Source organism: Electrophorus electricus, unplaced genomic scaffold (genome assembly GCF_041902795.1).
Source record: "Electrophorus electricus isolate QZ-2024a unplaced genomic scaffold, ASM4190279v1 Scaffold73, whole genome shotgun sequence".
In the NCBI taxonomy this organism is placed as follows: domain Eukaryota; kingdom Metazoa; phylum Chordata; class Actinopteri; order Gymnotiformes; family Gymnotidae; genus Electrophorus; species Electrophorus electricus.
The window spans coordinates 357739-371709 of record NW_027658790.1 but is presented as its reverse complement, the minus strand read 5'-3'; positions in this window follow the sequence as shown (position 1 = coordinate 371709).

Sequence of the window (13971 nt, the reverse complement as noted above, 5' to 3'; positions counted from 1 at the left end):
TTTTCAACCCATTTGCTACACTGTGTACATATTTGCACAGGCACTTTTCTCTGCTCTGGGTACCTGAGGCACGTAGTACTGGAGTACGTAGTACTGGCCGGTCTGGGATGAGGTGAAGGGCATGGGTGTCAGGAACATCATGATGGGCTGGCTGGACACGGGTCGAAAGGAAGCGCTGTTACTTGGAATGGCAGGCTGGGCTGTCTGCATCTGAGGGATCTGGAAAAGCTGGGAGAGGAGAGGAGTGGAGAGTGAGGGTCACAGAGCAGCGTGGCGTATGCCGCAGCAGCCGACTCAGACGCTCGGAGTGAAGACTTTAGTCAAGAGTTGAGTCGTGGACTCTACAGCAGTTGTACTGGGAATGTTGAGGAGATATATACATAAAAAAAAAAAGTTTAAAATTTTCAAGGGATTTTGGATGTCCTATTATGCTAGGCATGCAAGATACAAAAAGAAAACCTTTCAAGAGTCTGTTTCACATGCATGGCACTAATACAAGGGTGACTGAACTAGCATGAAAAATTAAACAATTACAATGACGGATGCAGCTAATTAGCCATGATTGCAGGAGAGGGGATATATATGTAAAAGACAACTAATCTTGAATGTAAATTTGTACTCATAACCTGAGTCTATCAAAGCCAATGCTGACAAAATATGACATGAGCTAGAATTCAGAATGTGACAAACCCCCATCCCAGTTGGCTTTGATGCTCAGAATGAGAACATAGTGAGGGAATTCCTTCTACATGAGAAACAGTAAAATGAGCCTAAGAGGTGATTCTCACATACTGTCTCCCACCGAGCTGTTGCCATCTTAACATTTTCTGGACATAAAATCCTCCCTCCAGCAGTTATGCAGGAAGGCAGAAATGAACCTTTGTATGGGCTCCTGGGTAATGGAGCAGCCATACCATGTCCAAAACAGATTATTAAAAAGCACTGGAGTCCAAAGGAAATAAAGAGAAACAGACTAAAAAAGACTAAACATAAAAGACTAAACATAGGTGCTGGCATCCTCCGAACTGGGGAGCAGAGTGGCGCGCAGGTGCACCACTGAGCTACTGGAATGTCTTTCAATGCATTTTTTGAAGACTGCAAAATTACCTGAATGGATCTCAATCCTCCCTTGAATATTGAAGCAGGAACGAGAGAGAAGCTAGTGGAAGAACGCACTAATGGGTGTGGAGGGTCAGAGAGACTTCAACACGCTCACATACACTGGCACACACAATTTAAACAAATCTTTAAACAAATTTAAACCAAACCAAGTTTTGTTTTTTTTTAAATGACGGAACACTGTTGTTACAGTGGAATTGTGAGGTCAGAGGCAGAGCAAATGTGTTCCACTAACCTTCCTGGCCCTTTAAGTGCACTACTGCAGATAGACTGAAAACAAATTTCACCTAAATAAAATCACACTGTAACACTGAAAACAAACACAGACAAGCACTGAATGAGTGGTAAAGGGCATTAAAGCCTAAGTATTACATGGAGATCACCGCTCACATTTTCAATTCTTTCCTTTGACAAAACAACTCACATCAACAGCCAAGGCACTGCACTGGCTTTCTAAAAGGAGATGGCAGATGGCACTATCAATTAGCTTCACTCAAAAATGGGAGAAAACAAGGAATGCGGCATGTTGTGCGCTCGTGCACATAGTTCGGTCACACGTCTCTGCTATGGTCTTCCAACGTACACTGCCCTTGATATGAGGCAATATGGCCACCTACTGTAAGCTCAACCTTGGGTCACGATATCATGCAGAGCCTTCATAATACCCTATGCTTCTGTGCATGTGCTAGTCAGATTCAAGCTCAAATATCGTCTCTCTCAGCTAGCACAGCCCGGCCTCATCTGTCTACAAAACTTCCAAGAGGTCTCCGGTACACTAGACAAATGTTGCTGTTTTGTATTCACAGAGAACATTTATCCAAGTATGTGTACTGGTCAAAAAGTTGGGATGCGGCTGGGAGACAGGAATCCATCTGCCTCTGAGATTGATGTGTGAGTTGGGGCGCCAAAAAGTATCTTAAGCACTTCAGCACCATTCTAAGACAACCATTGACAATAATTACTCACCTTAATGAATGCTTTGTCCGCACCTTGGCTGCATCTGAGCTGGTGGTTGAAAAGCAGGGCCCGCAGCTGCTGGTTCTGGGGCTGGATGTCATACTGCTCAGCGGTCTGACAGGCACGCACAACTCGTAGGTCTGTTCAAGGTGGTGCTTGTACACCTCAATTTCCATCGTAATTGTCCTGTACAACCATTAAAAATTTGACAGAAGTTAAAAAACAGCAGAACGGTTTGTTACAACTGGAAAAAAATAAATAAGAAAAGATTGATTGTTGTTGTACATGAATGTCAGTGAGCCATGAGGATAAGCCCTCTTGTCCAAAGTTCTGATTAGCAGTTATGACCTCCTAACACTGCAATCAAAATGCACGGGCAAAAGATGCATTACTGAAAAAACACTCTGCACATCTGGATTTCATGTCACCACAGTCAAAGTTGAAGGCTTTGTTCAGTGAAAAGAAAACAAATGTATCAAAGTTGGTGTTATACTCAGTAAGAACTCAGTACAGTAAGAAACTGCAAAATACTCAGAGAACTCTGTGCATGAGTCAGTGGCTCAATAGTCCAACTAAAATCAGCCAGGACCACAGTTTAGTTGGGCTAAACATGAGTCAACTAAATCCTTAGTCAGAGAATGATATTCTGTCTTTGCTGCTTACATGATCAGCTTCTTTCAAATAGCCATGTCAACTCAGTCAACTTAGTTATTTAGGAATAATATCAAGCTACATGTGGGCCATCAGATCCTGTTTGCCCTTGAAGACCCACTCACAATCTTTGCCCAAGTCCAGCACTGGACATGCATTACCTTGCAGTTTCACAGCTCTGGCACTGCAATAAACCCTGCATACGTCTTAACTAAGAAGGCAACAGTTCAAATGGAAAACCTACTTCCTTTCTGGGAGTGAAGGAAGCCAGCTGCTTGATCTTCAGTGTCTGGTTGAGTCTTGGATGCATCAAGCACAGGGACACCAGCTGATACCCCATGGTTGAGGTGCTCCATATATTGTGCAAGGATCGGTTCGTTATAATCACCATTCTGCATTTTTTAACAGCAGCAACAGCATAAAATGGTTCAGTTAAGGGTGCATCATTGGAAGACTTTCACTAAAATATGTCCTCACCATGTCTCAAATACAGCAATACCTCTTAGAAGCCATTGTACTGCACACAGAATGGACAGGCCCAGCAGTTTCTGTTCCCATATGGAACCTCAGTGTTTTGATTACAGAACCAGCAATTCACAATGACATGAACTGGTTTCTTCCCATTGAATAGGGAGTTTATATATATAACTGAATTTGATCAAACTATAGCAATGATTGTGAGCAAGGAGCTTTCATTTTACAGCCTAAAAATGAAAGTGGCAAATAAATGTATGTTACAAATAAACCAAACTTGAAACGTTATATGAATAGCTTCATGTTGAATATACACAGTTAATCAGTCATTAAAAACTACATTCTATTAATACAGAATGTTTATGAAAGTTAATTTAATCTAATTAACAATAAATGAACAGTCGAATATTGTAGTTCAAACAGTCCGATAGCTGTAATAATGGCTTAACTCATTTTGCTTATTTAGAGAGAACGATACATTTGAAAACCCACAGGTTTGTGAATTTGGGTCTCTAAATCATACAAAAGTAGGTTTTCTATTGCTGAACAGTTAGCTAGCTAACAAACTACCAGCACCTAAACGATCAAAGTTGAAAGCTGAACAATGAAATGGTTCCACAAGGAATGGTTTATAGCCCCGAGTTTCACACTCGCTGACCTCAACTGTTAGCTAGCTAACTAGCGTATCGCTGTGATAAAGCGATACAATCTTTAGCAATGAGGACATGAATAAAGTATCCTTTACAATTTTCACAATATTGTGAAATTTAATTTGCTGGCATTGGAGGTTATTAAATATTCACAATATCAATAATAATTCCTTGGCTCACAGAATCAGACATTACATTTTTGCTGTTATGGCAGCTGTTATAAAGATCATATTTATACAGAACCCTGTTCAGTTAGTGCTAGTATTGAGGAACCATTGCATAACTAATAGCGGTACAGAGACAGAAACATCATGTGTTCAGATGAATAACTGGATGTGTGTGAGACAGTCTGTGAGAGGTTTGCATTTGTGTGTTGCATGACTATGAGTGGGAAAACCATATAAAGGTAAAAACATTACATCTGCAACAAGGATCTCTTCTATTTGAAGGAAAGGTTTAAGTTAGACACAGTCTCAACAGAGTAAGTTAAATCTGTCTGTGTTAAGACCAGTTGACATATCAGTGGTTTATCACTGATTATGTCTGCCACTGAGATACCACAAATTAAGCTTTCCAGATTCCAAGACATACAGTTGTGCAGTGTGAGCCATACATCAATTTGAAAACTTCAAAAGTCACATAATGTGTGCATGGCATAAGCGTATTAGCAGGTCCCGAAAACATTTGCTATCAGAAAGGATTTCATCATAGAAAAAAACTACAAATTCTAGACTTGAGAATGTGAGCATCAATCCCACTAACACTCACATACTAAAAGAGCACTCTACCACTTGACCTAGTTCTCCTAGAGTGGGACTTGTTTGCAGATCGGACAAAAGCTGAAGACACAGTGGAATGGCAATTCTCTAGGAGATCATACCAAATCCTGCATCCACCCTAAATATTTCATCTAGCTGTGAAGTCAAAAAAGCTTATTCCTGAAATGACAGGAATAGTTCTTGCAGATTCTGATATGCTATGCAAACACTATAAAATGTGAGCTATGTTAGATCTGGCAGCCATTGGCTCTAACTGTCTCTTTTTATTGAGTTAAGCAATGCTTACAGAATAACTTTCTATGGCTTCAAATACTTCCAAGAATTAAACCTTGCAGAGCTCTGTAGCTAGACACATTGTCTCTGTAGGTTTGACATGTTCATTTGACAAACTAGCTAAAATAGCATCTTTTGGTTTGAATAAATTGCCCCTTAGACCCAGACAAAAAATTGCTCAAAATCTTTCTGCTTATTCATGCAGCAATGACACAGATTTCCAAAGAAAGAGGACGTATGGTTAAAGCTAGAAAAAAATGCCTACTCTGTGCTCAGGCAGAAAATCTGATATTTTAAATATGTCCCTAAAAGGTTTATATTCCTTGGCTCACAGAATCAGACATTACATTTTTGTTGTTATGGCAGATTTCATGGTGTAATAGACAGCACTATGTAACTCGCAGCAATAAAGCTCAGTGGACTTTGCAATTGATGATTTCGTCACTGTGTACAACTGCACTGAATTGCTCTTTAACAAAAGCTTCTCCACATTTGCTTTTGAAGTTTAATTCAAAAGTTGGCTGCAGAATAACCATTTGTCAGAGGGAACAATAAGTGTCAACTTTCACCTATGCTCGGTCGAAAAAGTGGCCGTAATCTCGTTAACACCAAGTCTACAATTTCATGGAAAGGTTCCCTTCAGTGCTACACCAAACACTGCGAAATGAACAGAGAAAGGCTGATTAGCTCAGTTGGTCAGAGCGTGGTGCTAATAAGGCCAAGATCATGGGTTCAATCCCCATATGGGCCATGTGGGTTTTGTCTGATGAATGACCCCTTGTCAACAAACCACCTGTTGCAAACAGGGCACTTCTTTGAACTTGTGTTGCTTGTAACATTGCTTGTAAATCACAATCTGCTAAGACATGTTCCGAGTACATGAGAGTGTGTTCTTGATTACAAAACTTTACCCATGGATTTGTGCTTGTTTACAAATCTTGGACAATGCAGAGAAAAGTATGAAATCAGAGGGACTCTGGCATTAGTGTAAGGCTCTCGATCGCTGTGTGAATAGGTCAAAGAAGCCATTCCAGAGGCATGCAGACAACCTGCATCCTCCCCATCAAATTATAGCCAGTTAGGTGTCTGGCAGTGCCAGGGAGTTCAAATCCTTTAGTCTGAAATGTGTTGGGATATGATTATGCCTGCCACTGAGGTCTGACAGCTCCACAGTTGCCTTGTGAAAAGAATACAGTATAGACCGGCACCCACATACATTACTGTACACATCAGAGATCAGCGCAGGAATATCAGTTTGTAAACCCGCCAAATCTGCCCCCACAGGCTCCCTGAGTTCTACTAATCGCTCCAACACCTTGTTTCAACCTCAGTTTCTTTTTTTTTGAAGCGCATGAGGCAGCTTCAGCTATTTCCACAGGCAATCATATTAGATGTGCCATCAGTAACCAGACATGTGACTTTATTTTATTCCCCATTCTTCCATAAGAGAGGATTTCACACAGGCCAAATTTTCAGCCGTATGCGCCTGCAGGAATTTCACAACACCAAGTAGTGTAGACTTCAGAAATGTGTTGTCATCTATAAAATGGCAGGTCACAGCCAAGAAGGCATCCACATTAAGAGATGTCCACATATCTGCTGACAAACTCATTGCAGGAATTTTCTGGACCTCAGCTTTGGCCTTCTCTTTCTCTTATTGACATTTGGCCTCAACCATGGCCTTTACAGTCTAAAGGGAAGGAAGAAAATAATTATATATATTTTTAATACTACTCTCATAATGTATCCATGTCACCACACATACCTTCCTAGTTAGGAGAATATAAGTTGAATCATGGAGACCAAAGCCTCATCCAGCTCTTCCTTTCTGGTCACTGCTTTGTAAAGATTAGATTATACTTTGTCACCAAAAAATATAGTACTCACCAATGAAATTCACTTTATAATCCAATCCAAACTGCAAATAACATGTAAGGTGCAGAGAATAATGCAATATATATATATATATATATATATATATATATATATATATATATATATATATATATGTATATAGAGTATATACACATTTTATATACATGTGCATAATAACGTTAACACCTTGTGACAACTGATAAATAAGCCAAATGACATTGGCAAGGGTGACAGTAGGAAAAACTCACTGGAATGGTGGAAGGGACTTGGAAGGTGTCAGACTCAAAAGGGAACTCCTCCTCCTTCGGTTAACCCTGGATAAACCTGGGCAAAGATGAGTTGGGTAGAGGATGGCTGACAAATTGTAAGCATGAAAGATACACTACAGCATTCCTACACAAAGACATCATAGGAGATAGAAACAGAGCACAGTTCACCTGGATAGAACACCTGGGTAGAAATACAGTAACTCATTATTATAACAGTACAAAGAAATGAAATGTGGATCATCCAGGTGAGGTTCATCTGCTAATCTGTACATAAATATTGTTTGTGACAGTGCAGAATGTTGCAGGTAAATGGAGGGCAAGGTGCTGTCATTTTAAGCATTTTAAGGCAGGTCCAGGAAGGAGAAACCCCAGCAGGTAGGAAGAGTTAGTGGGGAGCACAGATAGCGCAGCACTCCAGAATCATGTACTGGAGCATGGTGTGTCCACTGGGGGGAGGTGGGGTGGTTGGAAGAGCATAAAAGACTGTTGTTACTGCAAAGATTCATTTAGACCTTTCATTTGGACTGTTATTCTTTTTGTAGGGGGCGGGGGGGGCATGTATTTAATGAAATAATAACGAAAAATTAATAGATTAATTCATACCAACTCAAATTTGCTGGTAAAGAAATAATTTGTAAGGTAAAAGTTATTTTAAGAGTGATGTTAAGGAATTTTTTAAAATGTTAATTATAATTTCATTAGAATAATTCTAACATCTACGGGATGATCTGAGGGTTAAAGAAAAAAGAGGTGGACCTTATGGGCAATAATGCAAAAGTCATTATTGTAGTACAAGACCCTTTGTTCTAGCTAAGTGATCTGCTGCATCTCAGTTTGAGTCATGTAGAATTCTAAAGACAGAAAGTCTTTATTCTGGCATAAAATAAAACTGAAGGGGGAAACATACTTTGAGTTAGTACCAGTAGTTATTGATTGTACACAAAGTCCAGTATGCATCCAAATGTAATCAAGAGATATCTGTTGGTAGCTGAACATCTCCAACTCGTACAATGCAATGTTTCTTCTGTGTCAAATGAACTTAACAATTCAAACATCCATAACTGGCCATGTTTCTTGCCAACATACTGGTGTTTGGACCTATGGGATTACATGTATGTTGCCTTCAATAGCTTAGTTGGTAGAGTTTAGGACTGTAGAATTTAAAACTGTTATCCTTAGTCTGTCAGTTAAAATCTGACTCAAAGGAAGTTTGTTTTTTCACATACAAGCTTCTTTTTTAAGTGAGCAAATACAAAGAGCGTTCCCTGACCAGGAATCAAGCCCAAGTCGCAGTGGTGAAAGTGTTGAATCCTAGCCACTCACCCACCAGCAATAAAGCTCAGATGCTTCTGACAAACATTTTTCAAACTCTGTATTCCTAGTATACTGACGATGTTTGTATGCATACTAGACTTGGTATGCATGAGCATTAGGAGGTCATAAAGAGAGGTATTCATATTTCTTTTTATTCCACATAAAAATTAAGTTTGAAAGAGAATCCTAGCCACTAGCTCACCAGGGATAAAGGTGACAGTTTCCTCTGACATGAACATGACCTACATTCATTGGTAACATTTTGAACGAAACCAGGCAAAAGTATTTAGTCACTAGCTGAAACAGCTCAGCTGGGTGAGTGTTAGATTGAATATCAAAAGACTCCTAGTTCAGTCCTGGGTTTTGGTAGCTGTGCAAGACCAAGCTCCTTATCAAATTGTCCTCTTTTTAAGAATATTTCATAAACTTTTACATTCCTTTCTAAAAACGAATAAGACATTACTGTTTTTACGCTATTGTTAGAAGTCATAGTGTAATAGTGCTCTAGACTTTGAATTCAGTGATCCTACTTAAACTTTAGTGGAATTTGCACTTCCTTATGATATGTTTCCTCACTGCACAGAGAGCCATTTGAACACTGGCTTCTGTATAAACGCTTTTGAAATGTTTTTCATTAGTTGTCTACTGGCCAAACCACTGGACAAGGGGAGGGTAGGTGTCAGCTTGCATGTATGCTTGTGTTGGTATCCTGGTTCACACACTCCCTGTGTTTTCGTGGAATGGGGCCTACCTCAGCTTCCTTTGGCTCATGGATGGGCTTTGTCCTACCAAAAAAGGTGATGCAAATAAGTCATCTGCTTACTAAAGTTCTTGAAAATCACACTCTGCGAAGAGGCACTGCATAATGCAAAAAAACCTTCAGAAACAATACACTCTAATGACAGCAACCAACATACTTAATACAGGAGTGACCTCAGGGGTGATCTCATCCAAAGGCCACAACAGGAACAACAGGCTTAAGAAGGGACACATGAAATGACCTCAAAACACAAAAGTGAGCAGGTAAGTTGAGTTGATATGTGACTTCATTAATGTGCTTGGTAATTTCATATGGACCGATATACTTGGGACCTAACCTGCGACATGACCCCGGCTTGCGGAAGTCCTGTGTAGAGAGCCACACTCTGTCACCAGGTTGGTATATCGGGTTCTCCCCCCTGTGCCTGTCCGCAATTTCCTTATACATTCAGAGAGCTCATACAATACACTGATCTGTTTCCTCCCATACCCTTTCGCTCCGCTGCATCCACTCATCCACAGCGGGGAAACCAGCTGATATGGAAGTCCATGGGACATTTGAGGCTGATAACCTAAAATACAATAAAAAGGAGTCAAGCCAGTGGATGAACTAGTAAGTGAATTTTGGGCCATTTCTGCCAATAAGAGGAACTTGGACCGATCTGATGGATTGTTCATATAAAAACAATGTAGGAATTGGCCATTTGACTGTGGATGTAAAACTAATAGCTACCCCGATGTGTTCAATATAGGAAGCCCAAACTCGAGATGTGAATTGATGTCCCCAATATGATATTATGTCCTCTGGGATGCCAAATATACGGAACATCTGGTTAAACAAGGCTTCCACAGTTTGGCAGGCTGTAGGCATACTCGGAAACACAATGAACCACACACCCCTGGAGAATCCATCAACTACAGTGAGGACAGAGAGGTCAGTAACGCAATCTAAGGTGATGTGAGACCAAGGACTTTCTGGTACGGGAAGAAGCATGAGCTTTCCTGTGGGTAGGGTCTTAGGCATCTTGCTTTGACTGCAAATTGAACATGAAGAAACATACTTATAAATATCGCTTGTCATAGCCCTGAACCAGCGAAGAATGAGCCCACTTCAACAGATGGTCACAGCACAAGGTAGGTAATGTTTTCCCGACAGACATTCCATTGGGATGACTGTGTCTTGTATGGCTTGTTTATTCCATCATCTATTTTATATACACTTGTCTATTTAATCATCTATTGTAACTTGGACTTGTCGTATTGTTGTGAAAGTACAGCTCCTACCCCGATGTTAGCAGCATCAGCTTCCACGACAAATGGAATGGAAGGATCAGGATGTCGACGTATGCTAGTCGTGGTAAAAGCTTCTTTCGGTTTCCTGAATGCTTGATCAGCCTCCTGATTCCAAAGTAGCTTGGTCATTGCTCCTTTCAGGAGGGCTGTGAGAGGAGCTGCAATGCTGCTAAAATTCCATATGAAGCATCGGTAAAAGTTTGCAAATCCCAAGAATCTCTGGAGTTTTTTAACTATAATAGTAATGGGCCACTGGAAGATGGCTTTGATCTTCTTATCATCCGTAGTGATTTCACCATGGCTGATCACGTATCCTAGAAAAGTTATAGTTGGAAGGTGGAACTCACATTTCTTTCCCTTTACAAACTCAATAAACTTTTACTCTTTACTACTCAATGCATAAAGCTGTCTGTGTTTGATGTGCTCTCATTTTCCCACCACATCCATTTAGCAGTACTTCTGAATAACCGAAATGGCTTAAAACAGCTGAGGGGATGTTTGAAACTGAGTGATAAGATGCTCAGCAATTTATATATGATAATACAAGGCAGTAAATTAAATTGGGCTGAACTGGACAATAGTACCTGGCATGAAAAGTATGTCGTAGAGAGAGTAACAAAAAACTCAACCTCTCACCTCGCGCTCTGAGATGTCTCCGTCACTGTCTGTAGTGTCCTCTAGGATACTGCTGCCCTCACTAAAGTGTGTCACCCTGACCGGGTCAAACATCTCTTGAACATAATAACTACACAATGGAAAATCAGCTTCAAGTGCTGCATTGAGCAAGAGTGCACTGTAAATGGCCAGATATAAATGGCAATGTCAGTAGTAAATTTATATATGCAGTCATGGAACAGGACCTAGCTGTAGAGCACAGCTTTAAGGTGCATATTATGATGTGCTCTTAGCAATCATCCTCCTGGCTGTGTCTTGCTCTTTTGGCCAAATGTTTCTCTTCCAAAGCAGACAGACCAGACTCGCTGCATATTACTCCGTGCACTATAAATAAACCACATGTATAATGCCTTGTAAACAATGGAAGAAGGGAAATTTGAATTGTGACTACTCTGTTAAAGGGGCGGATAAGGCACCCCACCCAAACCCCCCGAAAGCTGTTCTGTTATCCCTAATTGCTATGCAATAGTCCTGTGATTAACTCAAAGGCTGGAGAAGTTTCACCTTTCTCTACTTGAATCCTGAAGGCTGTTCGGTTCTGTAGCCCACAATCCATCCTGTGTAATTAAACATTCACATCATAACTCGACCCCGTGTAAAAGGGCAAACTCACTCGGATGGGGGAAAGGATCACAGACTACCTGTACTGCTGCCGCAACTCTGCGGCCATTCCAACAACATCCACATACATTCCAGCAACATCCTATTATAGGACACAGTGTATCTGGCTTAAGTACACCCATTTAATAGCATGTTGGACCTTCTTTGGCCTCCAGAACTGCAGCAATTCTTTCTGGCATAGTTTCCACTATATGCTGAAAATGCTCTGCAGGAATCTTGGTCCAATCTTCATAGGATATTTTCTCTTAAATTACTTGGAGGGACTGACATGTTCTAAACTGCCTGTTATACCTTTACCCAGGGATGTTCTATAGGATTAAGATCTGGGGACTGTGAAGGCCAGGGAAACATTGAAAATTTGCTGTCTTGATACTGGAACAAATCCGTGATTATACAACCCTTGCGGCAGGGTTTCTTGTCTTGTTGAAAGTGTCCTTCTGCCATAGTTTAAGCAGCTGCATGAAGGGATGCACTTGGTCACAATACATAGGTAAGCCCTTCTGTTCAAACATCTACTGATTTCAGAGGACCCATGGTGTGCCTTCAGACATGTTAGTTGGAGCAACAGCATTGTATCTGGCTGCAATTTGCTTGACCGTGCGCCACATGATCATCAGAATGATTCTTGATGTCATCCTCTTCTGATCCCTTTCAAAATATTGGTCCTGGCTAGTCTGTTCCATTCCTCGTTCGCAGTTCGCTTCGCTCAGACCGCTTGATTTTCCCATTCTAATGTTTACATGGCGTTTTTTGCAATTAGTCAAAACTGACCTTTCATGACCTTCATTATAAACTTTTCTAAGCAGTCATGACCTCACCCTGTCATAATATTTACTATCAGATCTTCCCTGTGTCCAAAGTGATCTCATGGCAGGAATTTTCCCAAGTGTTTACATTAAAGGAATCTGACTATACTGATTACTCTTCGCCAGCTAACAGCAAATAAAAGATGCTAGATTTTGGATTATGTGAGTATATAACACGTGACTGTGTTTGTGTCAGAGAAGGGAGAGGAGAGGCTTTGTCTCCAGCCTCCCGCTGCTTGCCGCTGTTCAGCTTCACTCCTGAGATCCTTCTCGTTCTCCTTCTCACCATTGCGTCCCACTCCGCCAATGCTGCTGCAACTTCAAACGCTGACAAAGTGCACCGGCTCAAAGCGTGGTCTAGAGTCAAATTTGAACACGGGCATCTTCCTCATTGGCTCATCTCCTCAGAGGGGCAACACATGCACAGTTTCAGCTCCTATCGATACCCACGTAGAACCTTATAAAATCAAACTGACAATGACAAGGAAACCATATTTTCAACACCTCCAGCACAACAAGTAGTAGTTTTTAGCAATGCACTACTTTTAATGGTTGTTGAGCATCTGGAAAGAATGCAAGTCACCAGGGTAACATCATCAAGAAGCCCTTTTAGACTTACTTCCATCAGATGAATTCGGCCTCTTTTTTGCTTCAGTATTTGGGACTAATTCGTAGGAGGGCATTTTGCCAACATGAATCCCCTCTGCCATGTCATGCACTCTCTGCATCAGTTGTGGGCCATATCTGCTAGACCAAACATTTACATTCTGAATACTTTGGCTGAAGTTGTTATAATGTTAGTATAAAAATCAACACTTTTATCTGTATCTTAATTTCAGGCTGATTTAACAAGTAGATAAGATAACGTAGTGTGCGGTTGTCTTGGCTTGTCCTAATGGCAGTCAGGGGCCAAAACACTTACTGTAACACTTTATACTTATAACACATTTTCCTTAACTATTACAGATGCCGTTTAACAATGCGTTCTATTTTTAAAATATGGAAACAGCAACTCAGCACAGAAGGCGTTAGACCCTACCTGCATCCTAAGAACACATGGGTCACCCACACCATCGATAGAGACAACAGCTGATCTAAGTCTCTTGTTTCGTCATTTTCAACGTGCTTGTTTATGAATAACTTTCGAGCTAACCACTGCTTATCACTTTCAAAGTGTTGTCAGAATTTATTGATATGAAAGACTCTCGTCATGCTGATAATTGTCTGGTAGGACCAACTGACGTTATTGCCCGGACATACGCTCGGTGAGAAAAGCATTGTGGGAATTTCAAATATGGCCTGTGCAATGCTCGGTTTGCCTGCTAGTGTCGGCTTTCCTTGGACATTTACATTTACTGCATTTAGCAGACACTCTTATCCAGAGCGACTTACAAAAGTGCTTTGTTATTTATTCATAGAATACATCCTAGCCAGTCCAATAGGTTAGAGTCCAATA